Raw genomic sequence first — 21202 nt, forward strand, 5'->3', positions numbered from 1 at the left:
TGTTAAGCGACCTTTTTTGTAGAGAATTAAGTGTCCTACTTTTTATGTTCTATGATATTTTTTGATCAGATGCGTAGTTCTCGAGATATATCAAGATATTTAAAAGTTCCGAAGCCCCACCAACATAATAGAGATACAGAAACACCGTGGCCCCTTTCTTTGAGATAACTCTGCACTATTGCGAGCTGCAAATGCCACTTCCAGCTTAGCTGTGCAGAGTAAGAACAACAAGAAGAAGAAATATCTCGAAATATGTCCGTCAGGCCATTTCCTTTGAGCTGAATCTGCAAATATCTCGGAAACGAAGCGAGCTATGGCATAATGTTAAGAGACGTTTTTTGTAGAGAATTATGTTTCCTACAATTTATGTTCTATGATATTTTTTGATCAGAAGCGTAGTTTTCGAGATATATCGAGATATTTAAAAGTTCCGAAGCCGCACCAACATAATAGAGATACAGAAACACCGTGGCCCCTTTCTTTGAGATAACTCTGCACTATTGCGCGCTGCAAATGCCACTTCCAGCTTAGCTGTGCAGAAGAAGAACAACAAGAAGAAGAAATATCTCGAAATATGTCCGTCAGGCCCCTTCCCTTGAGATAAATCTGCAAATATCTCGGAAACGAAGCGAGCTATGGCAAAATGTTAAGAGACCTTTTCTGTAGAGAATAATGTTTCCTACAATTTACGGTCTATGATATTTTTTGATCAGAGGCGTAGTTCTCGAGATATATCAAGATATTTAAAAGTTCCGAAGCCGCACCAACATAATAGAGATACAGAAACACCGTGGCCCCTTTCTTTGAGATAACTCTGCACTAGTGCGAGCCGCAAATGCCACTTCAAGCTTAGCTGTGCAGAAGAAGAACAACAAGAAGAAGAAATATCTCGAAATATGTCCGTCAGGCCCCTTCCCTTGAGATAAATATGCAAATATCTCGGAAACGAAGCGAGCTATGGCAAAATGTTAAGAGACCTTTTCTGTAGAGAATAATGTTTCCTACAATTTACGGTCTATGATATTTTTTGATCAGAGGCGTAGTTCTCGAGATATATCAAGATATTTAAAAGTTCCGAAGCCGCACCAACATAATAGAGATACAGAAACACCGTGGCCCCTTTCTTTGAGATAACTCTGCACTAGTGCGAGCCGCAAATGCCACTTCAAGCTTAGCTGTGCAGAAGAAGAACAACAAGAAGAAGAAATATCTCGAAATATGTCCGTCAGGCCCCTTCCCTTGAGATAAATATGCAAATATCTCGGAAACGAAGCGAGCTATGGCAAAATGTTAAGCGACCTTTTTTGTAGAGAAGTAAGTGTCCTACTTTTTATGTTCTATGATATTTTTTGATCAGATGCGTAGTTCTCGAGATATATCAAGATATTTAAAAGTTCCGAAGCCCCACCAACATAATAGAGATACAGAAACACCGTGGCCCCTTTCTTTGAGATAACTCTGCACTATTGCGAGCTGCAAATGCCACTTCCAGCTTAGCTGTGCAGAGGAAGAACAACAAGAAGAAGAAATATCTCGAAATATGTCCGTCAGGCCAGTTCCTTTGAGCTGAATCTGCAAATATCTCGGAAACGAAGCGAGCTATGGCAAAATGTTAAGAGACGTTTTTTGTAGAGAATTATGTTTCCTACAATTTATGTTCTATGATATTTTTTGATCAGAAGCGTAGTTTTCGAGATATATCGAGATATTTAAAAGTTCCGAAGCCGCACCAACATAATAGAGATACAGAAACACCGTGGCCCCTTTCTTTGAGATAACTCTGCACTAGTGCGAGCCGCAAATGCCACTTCCAGCTTAGCTGTGCAGAAGAAGAACAACAAGAAGAAGAAATATCTCGAAATATGTCCGGCAGGCCCCTTCCCTTGAGATAAATATGCAAATATCTCGGAAACGAAGCGAGCTATGGCAAAATGTTAAGCGACCTTTTTTGTAGAGAATTAAGTGTCCTACTTTTTATGTTCTATGATATTTTTTGATCAGATGCGTAGTTCTCGAGATATATCAAGATATTTAAAAGTTCCGAAGCCCCACCAACATAATAGAGATACAGAAACACCGTGGCCCCTTTCTTTGAGATAACTCTGCACTATTGCGAGCTGCAAATGCCACTTCCAGCTTAGCTGTGCAGAGTAAGAACAACAAGAAGAAGAAATATCTCGAAATATGTCCGTCAGGCCATTTCCTTTGAGCTGAATCTGCAAATATCTCGGAAACGAAGCGAGCTATGGCATAATGTTAAGAGACGTTTTTTGTAGAGAATTATGTTTCCTACAATTTATGTTCTATGATATTTTTTGATCAGAAGCGTAGTTTTCGAGATATATCGAGATATTTAAAAGTTCCGAAGCCGCACCAACATAATAGAGATACAGAAACACCGTGGCCCCTTTCTTTGAGATAACTCTGCACTATTGCGCGCTGCAAATGCCACTTCCAGCTTAGCTGTGCAGAAGAAGAACAACAAGAAGAAGAAATATCTCGAAATATGTCCGTCAGGCCCCTTCCCTTGAGATAAATCTGCAAATATCTCGGAAACGAAGCGAGCTATGGCAAAATGTTAAGAGACCTTTTCTGTAGAGAATAATGTTTCCTACAATTTACGGTCTATGATATTTTTTGATCAGAGGCGTAGTTCTCGAGATATATCAAGATATTTAAAAGTTCCGAAGCCGCACCAACATAATAGAGATACAGAAACACCGTGGCCCCTTTCTTTGAGATAACTCTGCACTAGTGCGAGCCGCAAATGCCACTTCAAGCTTAGCTGTGCAGAAGAAGAACAACAAGAAGAAGAAATATCTCGAAATATGTCCGTCAGGCCCCTTCCCTTGAGATAAATATGCAAATATCTCGGAAACGAAGCGAGCTATGGCAAAATGTTAAGAGACCTTTTCTGTAGAGAATAATGTTTCCTACAATTTACGGTCTATGATATTTTTTGATCAGAGGCGTAGTTCTCGAGATATATCAAGATATTTAAAAGTTCCGAAGCCGCACCAACATAATAGAGATACAGAAACACCGTGGCCCCTTTCTTTGAGATAACTCTGCACTAGTGCGAGCCGCAAATGCCACTTCAAGCTTAGCTGTGCAGAAGAAGAACAACAAGAAGAAGAAATATCTCGAAATATGTCCGTCAGGCCCCTTCCCTTGAGATAAATATGCAAATATCTCGGAAACGAAGCGAGCTATGGCAAAATGTTAAGCGACCTTTTTTGTAGAGAAGTAAGTGTCCTACTTTTTATGTTCTATGATATTTTTTGATCAGATGCGTAGTTCTCGAGATATATCAAGATATTTAAAAGTTCCGAAGCCCCACCAACATAATAGAGATACAGAAACACCGTGGCCCCTTTCTTTGAGATAACTCTGCACTATTGCGAGCTGCAAATGCCACTTCCAGCTTAGCTGTGCAGAGGAAGAACAACAAGAAGAAGAAATATCTCGAAATATGTCCGTCAGGCCAGTTCCTTTGAGCTGAATCTGCAAATATCTCGGAAACGAAGCGAGCTATGGCAAAATGTTAAGAGACGTTTTTTGTAGAGAATTATGTTTCCTACAATTTATGTTCTATGATATTTTTTGATCAGAAGCGTAGTTTTCGAGATATATCGAGATATTTAAAAGTTCCGAAGCCGCACCAACATAATAGAGATACAGAAACACCGTGGCCCCTTTCTTTGAGATAACTCTGCACTAGTGCGAGCCGCAAATGCCACTTCCAGCTTAGCTGTGCAGAAGAAGAACAACAAGAAGAAGAAATATCTCGAAATATGTCCGGCAGGCCCCTTCCCTTGAGATATATCTGCAAATATCTCGGAAACGAAGCGAGCTATGGCAAAATGTTAAGATACCTTTTTTGTAGAGAATTATGTTTCCTACAATTTATGTTCTATGATATTTTTTGATCAGAAGCGTAGTTTTCGAGATATATCGAGATATTTAAAAGTTCCGAAGCCGCACCAACATAATAGAGATACAGAAACACCGTGGCCCCTTTCTTTGAGATAACTCTGCACTAGTGCGAGCCGCAAATGCCACTTCCAGCTTAGCTGTGCAGAAGAAGAACAACAAGAAGAAGAAATATCTCGAAATATGTCCGACAGGCCCCTTCCCTTGAGATAAATCTGCAAATATCTCGGAAACGAAGCGAGCTATGGCGAAATGTTAAGAGACGTTTTTTGTAGAGAATTATGTTTCCTACAATTTATGTTCTATGATATTTTTTGATCAGAAGCGTAGTTTTCGAGATATATCGAGATATTTAAAAGTTCCGAAGCCGCACCAAGATAATAGAGATACAGAAACACCGTGGCTCCTTTCTTTGAGATAACTCTGCACTAGTGCGAGCCGCAAATGCCACTTCCAGCCTAGCTGTGCAGAAGAAGAACAACAAGAAGAAGAAATATCTCGAAATATGTCCGACAGGCCCCTTCCCTTGAGATAAATCTGCAAATATCTCGGAAACGAAGCGAGCTATGGCAAAATGTTAAGAGACCTTTTTTGTAGAGAATAATGTTTCCTACAATTTACGTTCTATGATATTTTTTGATCAGAAGCGTAGTTTTCGAGATATATCGAGATATTTAAAAGTTCCGAAGCCGCACCAACATAATAGAGATACAGAAACACCGTGGCCCCTTTCTTTGAGATAACTCTGCACTATTGCGACCTGCAAATGCCACTTCCAGCTCAGCTGTGCAGAAGAAGAACAACAAGAAGAAGAAATATCTCGAAATATGTCCGTCAGGCCATTTCCTTTGAGCTGAATCTGCAAATATCTCGGAAACGAAGCGAGCTATGGCAAAATGTTAAGAGACGTTTTTTGTAGAGAATTATGTTTCCTACAATTTATGTTCTATGATATTTTTTGATCAGAAGCGTAGTTTTCGAGATATATCGAGATATTTAAAAGTTCCGAAGCCGCACCAACATAATAGAGATACAGAAACACCGTGGCCCCTTTCTTTGAGATAACTCTGCACTATTGCGAGCTGGAAATGCCACTTCCAGTTTAGCTGTGCAGAAGAAGAACAACAAGAACAAGAAATATCTCGAAATATGTCCGTCAGGCCCCTGCCCTTGAGATATATCTGCAAATATCTCGGAAACGAAGCGAGCTATGGCAAAATGTTGAGAGACCTTTTTTGTAGAGAATTATGTTTCCTACAATTTATGTTCTATGATATTTTTTGATCAGAAGCGTAGTTTTCGAGATATATCGAGATATTTAAAAGTTCCGAAGCCGCACCAACATAATAGAGATACAGAAACACCGTGGCCCCTTTCTTTGAGATAACTCTGCACTAGTGCGAGCCGCAAATGCCACTTCCAGCTTAGCTGTGCAGAAGAAGAACAACAAGAAGAAGAAATATCTCGAAATATGTCCGTCAGGCCCCTCCCCTTGAGATAAATATGCAAATATCTCGGAAACGAAGCGAGCTATGGCAAAATGTTAAGCGACCTTTTTTGTAGAGAATTAAGTGTCCTACTTTTTATGTTCTATGATATTTTTTGATCAGATGCGTAGTTCTCGAGATATATCAAGATATTTAAAAGTTCCGAAGCCCCACCAACATAATAGAGATACAGAAACACCGTGGCCCCTTTCTTTGAGATAACTCTGCACTATTGCGAGCTGCAAATGCCACTTCCAGCTTAGCTGTGCAGAGTAAGAACAACAAGAAGAAGAAATATCTCGAAATATGTCCGTCAGGCCATTTCCTTTGAGCTGAATCTGCAAATATCTCGGAAACGAAGCGAGCTATGGCATAATGTTAAGAGACGTTTTTTGTAGAGAATTATGTTTCCTACAATTTATGTTCTATGATATTTTTTGATCAGAAGCGTAGTTTTCGAGATATATCGAGATATTTAAAAGTTCCGAAGCCGCACCAACATAATAGAGATACAGAAACACCGTGGCCCCTTTCTTTGAGATAACTCTGCACTATTGCGCGCTGCAAATGCCACTTCCAGCTTAGCTGTGCAGAAGAAGAACAACAAGAAGAAGAAATATCTCGAAATATGTCCGTCAGGCCCCTTCCCTTGAGATAAATCTGCAAATATCTCGGAAACGAAGCGAGCTATGGCAAAATGTTAAGAGACCTTTTCTGTAGAGAATAATGTTTCCTACAATTTACGTTCTATGATATTTTTTGATCAGAGGCGTAGTTCTCGAGATATATCAAGATATTTAAAAGTTCCGAAGCCGCACCAACATAATAGAGATACAGAAACACCGTGGCCCCTTTCTTTGAGATAACTCTGCACTAGTGCGAGCCGCAAATGCCACTTCAAGCTTAGCTGTGCAGAAGAAGAACAACAAGAAGAAGAAATATCTCGAAATATGTCCGTCAGGCCCCTTCCCTTGAGATAAATATGCAAATATCTCGGAAACGAAGCGAGCTATGGCAAAATGTTAAGCGACCTTTTTTGTAGAGAAGTAAGTGTCCTACTTTTTATGTTCTATGATATTTTTTGATCAGATGCGTAGTTCTCGAGATATATCAAGATATTTAAAAGTTCCGAAGCCCCACCAACATAATAGAGATACAGAAACACCGTGGCCCCTTTCTTTGAGATAACTCTGCACTATTGCGAGCTGCAAATGCCACTTCCAGCTTAGCTGTGCAGAGGAAGAACAACAAGAAGAAGAAATATCTCGAAATATGTCCGTCAGGCCAGTTCCTTTGAGCTGAATCTGCAAATATCTCGGAAACGAAGCGAGCTATGGCAAAATGTTAAGAGACGTTTTTTGTAGAGAATTATGTTTCCTACAATTTATGTTCTATGATATTTTTTGATCAGAAGCGTAGTTTTCGAGATATATCGAGATATTTAAAAGTTCCGAAGCCGCACCAACATAATAGAGATACAGAAACACCGTGGCCCCTTTCTTTGAGATAACTCTGCACTAGTGCGAGCCGCAAATGCCACTTCCAGCTTAGCTGTGCAGAAGAAGAACAACAAGAAGAAGAAATATCTCGAAATATGTCCGGCAGGCCCCTTCCCTTCAGATATATCTGCAAATATCTCGGAAACGAAGCGAGCTATGGCAAAATGTTAAGATACCTTTTTTGTAGAGAATTATGTTTCCTACAATTTATGTTCTATGATATTTTTTGATCAGAAGCGTAGTTTTCGAGATATATCGAGATATTTAAAAGTTCCGAAGCCGCACCAACATAATAGAGATACAGAAACACCGTGGCCCCTTTCTTTGAGATAACTCTGCACTAGTGCGAGCCGCAAATGCCACTTCCAGCTTAGCTGTGCAGAAGAAGAACAACAAGAAGAAGAAATATCTCGAAATATGTCCGACAGGCCCCTTCCCTTGAGATAAATCTGCAAATATCTCGGAAACGAAGCGAGCTATGGCGAAATGTTAAGAGACGTTTTTTGTAGAGAATTATGTTTCCTACAATTTATGTTCTATGATATTTTTTGATCAGAAGCGTAGTTTTCGAGATATATCGAGATATTTAAAAGTTCCGAAGCCGCACCAAGATAATAGAGATACAGAAACACCGTGGCTCCTTTCTTTGAGATAACTCTGCACTAGTGCGAGCCGCAAATGCCACTTCCAGCCTAGCTGTGCAGAAGAAGAACAACAAGAAGAAGAAATATCTCGAAATATGTCCGACAGGCCCCTTCCCTTGAGATAAATCTGCAAATATCTCGGAAACGAAGCGAGCTATGGCAAAATGTTAAGAGACCTTTTTTGTAGAGAATAATGTTTCCTACAATTTACGTTCTATGATATTTTTTGATCAGAAGCGTAGTTTTCGAGATATATCGAGATATTTAAAAGTTCCGAAGCCGCACCAACATAATAGAGATACAGAAACACCGTGGCCCCTTTCTTTGAGATAACTCTGCACTATTGCGACCTGCAAATGCCACTTCCAGCTCAGCTGTGCAGAAGAAGAACAACAAGAAGAAGAAATATCTCGAAATATGTCCGTCAGGCCATTTCCTTTGAGCTGAATCTGCAAATATCTCGGAAACGAAGCGAGCTATGGCAAAATGTTAAGAGACGTTTTTTGTAGAGAATTATGTTTCCTACAATTTATGTTCTATGATATTTTTTGATCAGAAGCGTAGTTTTCGAGATATATCGAGATATTTAAAAGTTCCGAAGCCGCACCAACATAATAGAGATACAGAAACACGGTGGCTCCTTTCTTTGAGATAACTCTGCACTATTGCGAGCTGGAAATGCCACTTCCAGTTTAGCTGTGCAGAAGAAGAACAACAAGAACAAGAAATATCTCGAAATATGTCCGTCAGGCCCCTGCCCTTGAGATATATCTGCAAATATCTCGGAAACGAAGCGAGCTATGGCAAAATGTTGAGAGACCTTTTTTGTAGAGAATTATGTTTCCTACAATTTATGTTCTATGATATTTTTTGATCAGAAGCGTAGTTTTCGAGATATATCGAGATCTTTAAAAGTTCCGAAGCCGCACCAACATAATAGAGATACAGAAACACCGTGGCCCCTTTCTTTGAGATAACTCTGCACTAGTGCGAGCCGCAAATGCCACTTCCAGCTTAGCTGTGCAGAAGAAGAACAACAAGAAGAAGAAATATCTCGAAATATGTCCGTCAGGCCCCTTCCCTTGAGATAAATATGCAAATATCTCGGAAACGAAGCGAGCTATGGCAAAATGTTAAGCGACCTTTTTTGTAGAGAATTAAGTGTCCTACTTTTTATGTTCTATGATATTTTTTGATCAGATGCGTAGTTCTCGAGATATATCAAGATATTTAAAAGTTCCGAAGCCCCACCAACATAATAGAGATACAGAAACACCGTGGCCCCTTTCTTTGAGATAACTCTGCACTATTGCGAGCTGCAAATGCCACTTCCAGCTTAGCTGTGCAGAGTAAGAACAACAAGAAGAAGAAATATCTCGAAATATGTCCGTCAGGCCATTTCCTTTGAGCTGAATCTGCAAATATCTCGGAAACGAAGCGAGCTATGGCATAATGTTAAGAGACGTTTTTTGTAGAGAATTATGTTTCCTACAATTTATGTTCTATGATATTTTTTGATCAGAAGCGTAGTTTTCGAGATATATCGAGATATTTAAAAGTTCCGAAGCCGCACCAACATAATAGAGATACAGAAACACCGTGGCCCCTTTCTTTGAGATAACTCTGCACTAGTGCGAGCCGCAAATGCCACTTCCAGCTTAGCTGTGCAGAAGAAGAACAACAAGAAGAAGAAATATCTCGAAATATGTCCGTCAGGCCCCTTCCCTTGAGATAAATCTGCAAATATCTCGGAAACGAAGCGAGCTATGGCAAAATGTTAAGAGACGTTTTTTGTAGAGAATTATGTTTCCTACAATTTATGTTCTATGATATTTTTTGATCAGAAGCGTAGTTTTCGAGATATATCGAGATATTTAAAAGTTCCGAAGCCGCACCAACATAATAGAGATACAGAAACACCGTGGCTCCTTTCTTTGAGATAACTCTGCACTAGTGCGAGCTGCAAATGCCACTTCCAGCTTAGCTGTGCAGAAGAAGAACAACAAGAAGAAGAAATATCTCGAAATATGTCCGTCAGGCCCCTTCCCTTGAGATAAATCTGCAAATATCTCGGAAACGAAGCGAGCTATGGCGAAATGTTAAGAGACGTTTTTTGTAGAGAATTATGTTTCCTACAATTTATGTTCTATGATATTTTTTGATCAGAAGCGTAGTTTTCGAGATATATCGAGATATTTAAAAGTTCCGAAGCCGCACCAAGATAATAGAGATACAGAAACACCGTGGCTCCTTTCTTTGAGATAACTCTGCACTAGTGCGAGCCGCAAATGCCACTTCCAGCCTAGCTGTGCAGAAGAAGAACAACAAGAAGAAGAAATATCTCGAAATATGTCCGACAGGCCCCTTCCCTTGAGATAAATCTGCAAATATCTCGGAAACGAAGCGAGCTATGGCAAAATGTTAAGAGACCTTTTTTGTAGAGAATAATGTTTCCTACAATTTACGTTCTATGATATTTTTTGATCAGAAGCGTAGTTTTCGAGATATATCGAGATATTTAAAAGTTCCGAAGCCGCACCAACATAATAGAGATACAGAAACACCGTGGCCCCTTTCTTTGAGATAACTCTGCACTATTGCGACCTGCAAATGCCACTTCCAGCTCAGCTGTGCAGAAGAAGAACAACAAGAAGAAGAAATATCTCGAAATATGTCCGTCAGGCCATTTCCTTTGAGCTGAATCTGCAAATATCTCGGAAACGAAGCGAGCTATGGCAAAATGTTAAGAGACGTTTTTTGTAGAGAATTATGTTTCCTACAATTTATGTTCTATGATATTTTTTGATCAGAAGCGTAGTTTTCGAGATATATCGAGATATTTAAAAGTTCCGAAGCCGCACCAACATAATAGAGATACAGAAACACCGTGGCCCCTTTCTTTGAGATAACTCTGCACTAGTGCGAGCCGCAAATGCCACTTCCAGCTTAGCTGTGCAGAAGAAGAACAACAAGAAGAAGAAATATTTCGAAATATGTCCGGCAGGCCCCTTCCCTTGAGATATATCTGCAAATATCTCGGAAACGAAGCGAGCTATGGGAAAATGTTAAGATACCTTTTTTGTAGAGAATTATGTTTCCTACAATTTATGTTCTATGATATTTTTTGATCAGAAGCGTAGTTTTCGAGATATATCGAGATATTTAAAAGTTCCGAAGCCGCACCAACATAATAGAGATACAGAAACACCGTGGCCCCTTTCTTTGAGATAACTCTGCACTAGTGCGAGCCGCAAATGCCACTTCCAGCTTAGCTGTGCAGAAGAAGAACAACAAGAAGAAGAAATATCTCGAAATATGTCCGTCAGGCCCCTTCCCTTGAGATAAATATGCAAATATCTCGGAAACGAAGCGAGCTATGGCAAAATGTTAAGCGACCTTTTTTGTAGAGAATTAAGTGTCCTACTTTTTATGTTCTATGATATTTTTTGATCAGATGCGTAGTTCTCGAGATATATCAAGATATTTAAAAGTTCCGAAGCCCCACCAACATAATAGAGATACAGAAACACCGTGGCCCCTTTCTTTGAGATAACTCTGCACTATTGCGCGCTGCAAATGCCACTTCCAGCTTAGCTGTGCAGAAGAAGAACAACAAGAAGAAGAAATATCTCGAAATATGTCCGTCAGGCCCCTTCCCTTGAGATAAATCTGCAAATATCTCGGAAACGAAGCGAGCTATGGCAAAATGTTAAGAGACCTTTTCTGTAGAGAATAATGTTTCCTACAATTTACGTTCTATGATATTTTTTGATCAGAGGCGTAGTTCTCGAGATATATCAAGATATTTAAAAGTTCCGAAGCCGCACCAACATAATAGAGATACAGAAACACCGTGGCCCCTTTCTTTGAGATAACTCTGCACTAGTGCGAGCCGCAAATGCCACTTCAAGCTTAGCTGTGCAGAAGAAGAACAACAAGAAGAAGAAATATCTCGAAATATGTCCGTCAGGCCCGTTCCTTTGAGCTGAATCTGCAAATATCTCGGAAACGAAGCGAGCTATGGCAAAATGTTAAGAGACGTTTTTTGTAGAGAATTATGTTTCCTACAATTTATGTTCTATGATATTTTTTGATCAGACGCGTAGTTTTCGAGATATATCGAGATATTTAAAAGTTCCGAAGCCGCACCAACATAATAGAGATACAGAAACACCGTGGCCCCTTTCTTTGAGATAACTCTGCACTAGTGCGAGCCGCAAATGCCACTTCCAGCTTAGCTGTGCAGAAGAAGAACAACAAGAAGAAGAAATATCTCGAAATATGTCCGTCAGGCCAGTTCCTTTGAGCTGAATCTGCAAATATCTCGGAAACGAAGCGAGGTATGGCAAAATGTTAAGAGACGTTTTTTGTAGAGAATTATGTTTCCTACAATTTATGTTCTATGATATTTTTTGATCAGAAGCGTAGTTTTCGAGATATATCGAGATATTTAAAAGTTCCGAAGCCGCATCAACATAATAGAGATACAGAAACACCGTGGCCCCTTTCTTTGAGATAACTCTGCACTATTGCGACCTGCAAATGCCACTTCCAGCTCAGCTGTGCAGAAGAAGGACAACAAGAAGAAGAAATATCTCGAAATATGTCCGTCAGGCCCCTTCCCTTGAGATAAATCTGCAAATATCTCGGAAACGAAGCGAGCTATGGCAAAATGTTAACAGACCTTTTTGTAGAGAATTAAGTTTCCTACTTTTTATGTTCTATGATATTTTTTGATCAGACGCGTAGTTTTCGAGATATATCGAGATATTTAAAAGTTCCGAAGCCGCACCAACATAATAGAGATACAGAAACACCGTGGCCCCTTTCTTTGAGATAACTCTGCACTAGTGCGAGCTGCAAATGCCACTTCCAGCTTAGCTGTGCAGAAGAAGAACAACAAGAAGAAGAAATATCTCGAAATATGTCCGTCAGGCCCCTTCCCTTGAGATAAATCTGCAAATATCTCGGAAACGAAGCGAGCTATGGCAAAATGTTAAGAGACGTTTTTTGTAGAGAATTATGTTTCCTACAATTTATGTTCTATGATATTTTTTGATCAGAAGCGTAGTTTTCGAGATATATCGAGATATTTAAAAGTTCCGAAGCCGCACCAACATAATAGAGATACAGAAACACCGTGGCTCCTTTCTTTGAGATAACTCTGCACTAGTGCGAGCTGCAAATGCCACTTCCAGCTTAGCTGTGCAGAAGAAGAACAACAAGAAGAAGAAATATCTCGAAATATGTCCGTCAGGCCCCTTCCCTTGAGATAAATCTGCAAATATCTCGGAAACGAAGCGAGCTATGGCAAAATGTTAAGAGACCTTTTTTGTAGAGAATTAAGTTTCCTACTTTTTATGTTCTATGATATTTTTTGATCAGATGCGTAGTTCTCGAGATATATCAGGATATTTAAAAGTTCCGAAGCCGCACCAACATAATAGAGATACAGAAACACCGTGGCCCCTTCCTTTGAGATAACTCTGCACTATTGCGAGCTGCAAATGCCACTTCCAGCTTAGCTGTGCAGAGGAAGAACAACAAGAAGAAGAAGTATCTCGAAATATGTCCGTCAGGCCCGTTCCTTTGAGCTGAATCTGCAAATATCTCGGAAACGAAGCGAGCTATGGCAAAATGTTAAGAGACGTTTTTTGTAGAGAATTATGTTTCCTACAATTTATGTTCTATGATATTTTTCGATCAGAAGCGTAGTTTTCGAGATATATCGAGATATTTAAAAGTTCCGAAGCCGCACCAAGATAATAGAGATACAGAAACACCGTGGCTCCTTTCTTTGAGATAACTCTGCACTAGTGCGAGCCGCAAATGCCACTTCCAGCTTAGCTGTGCAGAAGAAGAACAACAAGAAGAAGAAATATCTCGTAATATGTCCGTCAGGCCCCTTCCCTTGAGATAAATCTGCAAATATCTCGGGAACGAAGCGAGCTATGGCAAAATGTTAAGAGACCTTTTTTGTAGAGAATTATGTTTCCTACAATGTAGGTTCTATGATATTTTTTGATCAGAAGCGTAGTTTTCGAGATATATCGAGATATTTAAAAGTTCCGAAGCCGCACCAACATAATAGAGATACAGAAACACCGTGGCCCCTTTCTGTGAGATAACTCTGCACTAGTGCGAGCCGCAAATGCCACTTCCAGCTTAGCTGTGCAGAAGAAGAACAGCAAGAAGAAGAAATATCTCGAAATATGTCCGTCAGGCCCCTTCCCTTGAGATAAATCTGCAAATATCTCGGGAACGAAGGGAGCTATGGCAAAATGTTGAGAGACCTTTTTTGTAGAGAATTAAGTTTCCTACTTTTTATGTTCTATGATATTTTTTGATCAGATGCGTAGTTCTCGAGATATATCAAGATATTTAAAAGTTCCGAAGCCGCACCAACATAATAGAGATACAGAAACACCGTGGCCCCTTTCTTTGAGATAACTCTGCACTATTGCGCGCTGCAAATGCCACTTCCAGCTTAGCTGTGCAGAAGAAGAACAACAAGAAGAAGAAATATCTCGAAATATGTCCGTCAGGCCCCTTCCCTTGAGATAAATCTGCAAATATCTCGGAAACGAAGCGAGCTATGGCAAAATGTTAAGAGACCTTTTTTGTAGAGAATTAAGTTTCCTACTTTTTATGTTCTATGATATTTTTTGATCAGATGCGTAGTTTTCGAGATATATCAAGATATTTAAAAGTTCCGAAGCCGCACTAACATAATAGAGATACAGAAACACCGTGGCCCCTTTCTTTGAGATAACTCTGCACTATTGCGCGCTGCAAATGCCACTTCCAGCTTAGCTGTGCAGAAGAAGAACAACAACAAGAAGAAATATCTCGAAATATGTCCGTCAGGCCCCTTCCCTTGAGATAAATCTGCAAATATCTCGGAAACGAAGCGAGCTACGGCAAAATGTTAAGAGACCTTTTTTGTAGAAAGTTAGGTTTCCTACTTTTTATGTTCTATGATATTTTTCGATCAGAGGCGTAGTTCTCGAGCATTATCAAGATATTTAAAAGTTCCGAAGCCGCACCAACATAATAGAGATACAGAAACACCGTGGCCCCTTTCTTTGAGATAACTCTGCACGATTGCGAGCTGGAAATGCCACTTCCAGTTTAGCTGTGCAGAAGAAGAACAACAAGAAGAAGAAATATCTCGAAATATGTCCATCAGGACCCTTCCCTTGAGATAAATCTGCAAATATCTCGGAAACGAAGCGAGCTATGGCAAAATATTAGGAGACCTTTTTTGTAGAGAATTATGTTTCCTACAATTTATGTTCTATGATATTTTTTGATCAGAAGCGTAGTTTTCGAGATATATCGAGATATTTAAAAGTTCCGAAGCCGCACCAACATAATAGAGATACAGAAACACCGTGGCCCCGTTCTTTGGGATAACTCTGCACTATTGCGAGCTGCAAATGCCACTTCCAGCTTAGCTGTGCCGAAGAAGAACAACAAGAAGAAGAAATATCTCGAAATATGTCCGTCAGGCCCCTTCCCTTGAAATAAATCTGCAAATATCTCGGAAACGAAGCGAGCTATGGCAAAATGTTAAGAGACCTTTTTTGTAGAGAATTAAGTTTCCTACTTTTTATGTTCTATGATATTTTTTGATCAGATGCGTAGTTCTCGAGATATATTAAGATATTTAAAAGTTCCGAAGCCGCACCAACATAATAGAGATACAGAAACACCGTGGCCCCTTTCTTTGAGATAACTCTGCACTATTGCGAGCTGCAAATGCCACTTCCAGCTTAGCTGTGCAGAAGAAGAACAACAAGAAGAAGAAGTATCTCGAAATATGTCCGTCAGGCCCCTTCCCTTGAGATAAATCTGCAAATATCTCGGAAACGAAGAGAGCTATGGCAAAATGTTAAGAGACCTTTTTTGTAGAGAATTAAGTTTCCTACTTTTTATGTTCTATGATATTTTTTGATCAGATGCGTAGTTCTCGAGATATATCAAGATATTTAAAAGTTCCGAAGCCGCACCAACATAATAGAGATACAGAAACACCGTGGCCCCTTTCTTTGAGATAACTCTGCACTATTGCGAGCTGTAAATGCCACTTCCAGCTTAGCTGTGCAGAAGAAGAACAACAAGAAGAAGAAATATCGAAATATGTCCGTCAGGCCCCTGCCCTTGAGATATATCTGCAAATATCTCGGAAACGAAGCGAGCTATGGCAAAATGTTGAGAGACCTTTTTTGTAGACAATTATGTTTCCTACAATTTATGTTCTATGATATTTTTTGATCAGAAGCGTAGTTTTCGAGATATATCGAGATATTTAAAGGTTCCGAAGCCGCACCAACATAATAGAGATACAGAAACACCGTGGCCCCTTTCTTTGGGATAACTCTGCACTATTGCGAGCTGGAAATGCCACTTCCAGTTTAGCTGTGCAGAAGAAGAACAACAAGAAGAAGAAATATCTCGAAATATGTCCGTGAGGACCCTTCCCTTGAGATAAATCTGCAAATATCTCGGAAACGAAGCGAGCTATTGCAAAACGTTAAGAGACCTTTTTTGTAGAGAATTAAGTTTTCTACTTTTTATGTTCTATGATATTTTTTGATCAGATGCGTAGTTCTCGAGATATATCAAGATATTTAAAAGCTCCGAAGCTGCACCAACATAATAGAGGTACAGAAACACCGTGGGCCCTTTCTTTGAGATAACTCTGCACTATTGCGAGCTGCAAGTGCCACTTCCAGCTTAGCTGTGCAGAAGAAGAACAACAAGCATAAGAAATATTTCGAAATATGTCCGTCAGGCCCCTTCCCTTGAGATAAATCTGCAAATATCTCGGAAACGAAGCGAGCTACGGCAAAATGTTAAGCGACCTTTTTTGTAGAAAATTAGGTTTCCTACTTTTTATGCTCTACGATATTTTTTGATCAGATGCGTAGTTCTCGAGATATATCAAGATATTTAAAAGTTCCGAAGCCGCACCAACATAATAGAGATACAGAAACACCGTGGCCCCTTTCTTTGAGATAACTCTGCACTATTGCGCGCTGCAAATGCCACTTCCAGTTTAGCTGTGCAGAAGAAGAACAACAAGAAGAAGAAATATCTCGAAATATGTCCGTGAGGACCCTTCCCTTGAGATAAATCTGCAAATATCTCGGAAACGAAGCGAGCTATTGCAAAACGTTAAGAGACCTTTTTTGTAGAGAATTAAGTTTTCTACTTTTTATGTTCTATGATATTTTTTGATCAGATGCGTAGTTCTCGAGATATATCAAGATATTTAAAAGCTCCGAAGCTGCACCAACATAATAGAGGTACAGAAACACCGTGGGCCCTTTCTTTGAGATAACTCTGCACTATTGCGAGCTGCAAGTGCCACTTCCAGCTTAGCTGTGCAGAAGAAGAACAACAAGCATAAGAAATATTTCGAAATATGTCCGTCAGGCCCCTTCCCTTGAGATAAATCTGCAAATATCTCGGAAACGAAGCGAGCTACGGCAAAATGTTAAGCGACCTTTTTTGTAGAAAATTAGGTTTCCTACTTTTTATGCTCTACGATATTTTTTGATCAGATGCGTAGTTCTCGAGATATATCAAGATATTTAAAAGTTCCGAAGCCGCACCAACATAATAGAGATACAGAAACACCGTGGCCCCTTTCTTTGAGATAACTCTGCACTATTGCGCGCTGCAAATGCCACTTCCAGCTTAGCTGTGCAGAAGAAGAACAACAAGAAGAAGAAATATCTCGAAATATGTCCGTCAGGCCCCTTCCCTTGAGATAAATCTGCAAATATCTCGGAAACGAAGCGAGCTATGGCAAAATGTTAAGAGACCTTTTTTGTAGAGAATTAAGTTTCCTACTTTTTATGTTCTATGATATTTTTTGATCAGATGCGTAGTTCTCGAGATATAGCAAGATATTTAAAAGTTCCGAAGCCGCACAAACATAATAGACATACAGAAACACCGTGGCCCCTTTCTTTGAGATAACTCTGCACTACTGCGAGCTGCAAATGCCACTTCCAGCTTAGCTGTGCAGAAGAAGAACAACAAGAACAAGAAATATCTCGAAATATGTCCGTCAGGCCCCTTCCCTTGAGATAAATCTGCAAATATCTCGGAAACGAAGCGAGCTATGGCAAAATGTTAAGAGACCTTTTTTGTAGAGAATTAAGTTTCCTACTTTTTATGTTCTATGATATTTTTTGATCAGATGCGTAGTTTTCGAGATATATCAAGATATTTAAAAGTTCCGAAGCCGCACTAACATAATAGAGATACAGAAACACCGTGGCCCCTTTCTTTGAGATAACTCTGCACTATTGCGCGCTGCAAATGCCACTTCCAGCTTAGCTGTGCAGAAGAAGAACAACAACAAGAAGAAATATCTCGAAATATGTCCGTCAGGCCCCTTCCCTTGAGATAAATCTGCAAATATCTCGGAAACGAAGCGAGCTACGGCAAAATGTTAAGAGACCTTTTTTGTAGAAAGTTAGGTTTCCTACTTTTTATGTTCTATGATATTTTTCGATCAGAGGCGTAGTTCTCGAGCATTATCAAGATATTTAAAAGTTCCGAAGCCGCACCAACATAATAGAGATACAGAAACACCGTGGCCCCTTTCTTTGAGATAACTCTGCACGATTGCGAGCTGGAAATGCCACTTCCAGTTTAGCTGTGCAGAAGAAGAACAACAAGAAGAAGAAATATCTCGAAATATGTCCATCAGGACCCTTCCCTTGAGATAAATCTGCAAATATCTCGGAAACGAAGCGAGCTATGGCAAAATATTAGGAGACCTTTTTTGTAGAGAATTATGTTTCCTACAATTTATGTTCTATGATATTTTTTGATCAGAAGCGTAGTTTTCGAGATATATCGAGATATTTAAAAGTTCCGAAGCCGCACCAACATAATAGAGATACGGAAACACCGTGGCCCCTTTCTTTGGGATAACTCTGCACTATTGCGAGCTGGAAATGCCACTTCCAGTTTAGCTGTGCAGAAGAAGAAATATCTCGAAATATGTCCGTCAGGACCCTTCACTTGAGATAAATCTGCAAATATCTCGGAAACGAAGCGAGCTATTGCAAAACGTTAAGAGACCTTTTTTGTAGAGAATTAAGTTTCCTACTTTTTATGTTCTATGATATTTTTTGATCAGATACGTAGTTCTCGAGATATATCAAGATATTTAAAAGCTCCGAAGCTGCACCAACATAATAGAGGTACAGAAACACCGTGGCCCCTTTCTTTGAGATAACTCTGCACTATTGCGAGCTGCAAGTGCCACTTCCAGCTTAGCTGTGCAGAAGAAGAACAACAAGCATAAGAAATATTTCGAAATATGTCCGTCAGGCCCCTTCCCCTGAGATAAATCTGCAAATATCTCGGAAACGAAGCGAGCTACGGCAAAATGTTAAGCGACCTTTTTTGTAGAAAATTAGGTTTCCTACTTTTTATGCTCTACGATATTTTTTGATCAGATGCGTAGTTCTCGAGATATATCAAGATATTTAAAAGTTCCGAAGCCGCACCAACATAATAGAGATACAGAAACACCGTGGCCCCTTTCTTTGAGATAACTCTGCACTATTGCGCGCTGCAAATGCCACTTCCAGCTTAGCTGTGCAGAAGAAGAACAACAACAAGAAGAAATATCTCGAAATATGGCCGTCAGGCCCCTTCCCTTGAGATAAATCTGCAAATATCTCGGAAACGAAGCGAGCTATGGCAAAATATTAGGAGACCTTTTTTGTAGAGAATTATGTTTCCTACAATTTATGTTCTATGATATTTTTTGATCAGAAGCGTAGTTTTCGAGATATATCGAGATATTTAAAAGTTCCGAAGCCGCACCAACATAATAGAGATACGGAAACACCGTGGCCCCTTTCTTTGGGATAACTCTGCACTATTGCGAGCTGGAAATGCCACTTCCAGTTTAGCTGTGCAGAAGAAGAACAACAAGAAGAAGAAATATCTCGAAATATGTCCGTCAGGACCCTTCCCTTGAGATAAATCTGCAAATATCTCGGAAACGAAGCGAGCTATTGCAAAACGTTAAGAGACCTTTTTTGTAGAGAATTAAGTTTCCTACTTTTTATGTTCTATGATATTTTTTGATCAGATGCGTAGTTCTCGAGATATATCAAGATATTTAAAAGCTCCGAAGCTGCACCAACATAATAGAGGTACAGAAACACCGTGGCCCCTTTCTTTGAGATAACTCTGCACTATTGCGAGCTGCAAGTGCCACTTCCAGCTTAGCTGTGCAGAAGAAGAACAACAAGCATAAGAAATATTTCGAAATATGTCCGTCAGGCCCCTTCCCTTGAGATAAATCTGCAAATATCTCGGAAACGAAGCGAGCTATGGCAAAATGTTAACAGACCTTTTTGTAGAGAATTAAGTTTCCTACTTTTTATGTTCTATGATATTTTTTGATCAGACGCGTAGTTTTCGAGATATATCGAGATATTTAAAAGTTCCGAAGCCGCACCAACATAATAGAGATACAGAAACACCGTGGCCCCTTTCTTTGAGATAACTCTGCACTAGTGCGAGCTGCAAATGCCACTTCCAGCTTAGCTGTGCAGAAGAAGAACAACAAGAAGAAGAAATATCTCGAAATATGTCCGTCAGGCCCCTTCCCTTGAGATAAATCTGCAAATATCTCGGAAACGAAGCGAGCTATGGCAAAATGTTAAGAGACGTTTTTTGTAGAGAATTATGTTTCCTACAATTTATGTTCTATGATATTTTTTGATCAGAAGCGTAGTTTTCGAGATATATCGAGATATTTAAAAGTTCCGAAGCCGCACCAACATAATAGAGATACAGAAACACCGTGGCTCCTTTCTTTGAGATAACTCTGCACTAGTGCGAGCTGCAAATGCCACTTCCAGCTTAGCTGTGCAGAAGAAGAACAACAAGAAGAAGAAATATCTCGAAATATGTCCGTCAGGCCCCTTCCCTTGAGATAAATCTGCAAATATCTCGGAAACGAAGCGAGCTATGGCAAAATGTTAAGAGACCTTTTTTGTAGAGAATTAAGTTTCCTACTTTTTATGTTCTATGATATTTTTTGATCAGATGCGTAGTTCTCGAGATATATCAGGATATTTAAAAGTTCCGAAGCCGCACCAACATAATAGAGATACAGAAACACCGTGGCCCCTTCCTTTGAGATAACTCTGCACTATTGCGAGCTGCAAATGCCACTTCCAGCTTAGCTGTGCAGAGGAAGAACAACAAGAAGAAGAAGTATCTCGAAATATGTCCGTCAGGCCCGTTCCTTTGAGCTGAATCTGCAAATATCTCGGAAACGAAGCGAGCTATGGCAAAATGTTAAGAGACGTTTTTTGTAGAGAATTATGTTTCCTACAATTTATGTTCTATGATATTTTTCGATCAGAAGCGTAGTTTTCGAGATATATCGAGATATTTAAAAGTTCCGAAGCCGCACCAAGATAATAGAGATACAGAAACACCGTGGCTCCTTTCTTTGAGATAACTCTGCACTAGTGCGAGCCGCAAATGCCACTTCCAGCTTAGCTGTGCAGAAGAAGAACAACAAGAAGAAGAAATATCTCGTAATATGTCCGTCAGGCCCCTTCCCTTGAGATAAATCTGCAAA

This window comes from Osmia lignaria, unplaced genomic scaffold (assembly GCF_051020975.1).
Source record: "Osmia lignaria lignaria isolate PbOS001 unplaced genomic scaffold, iyOsmLign1 scaffold0007, whole genome shotgun sequence".
Classification (NCBI taxonomy): Eukaryota; Metazoa; Arthropoda; class Insecta; order Hymenoptera; family Megachilidae; genus Osmia; species Osmia lignaria.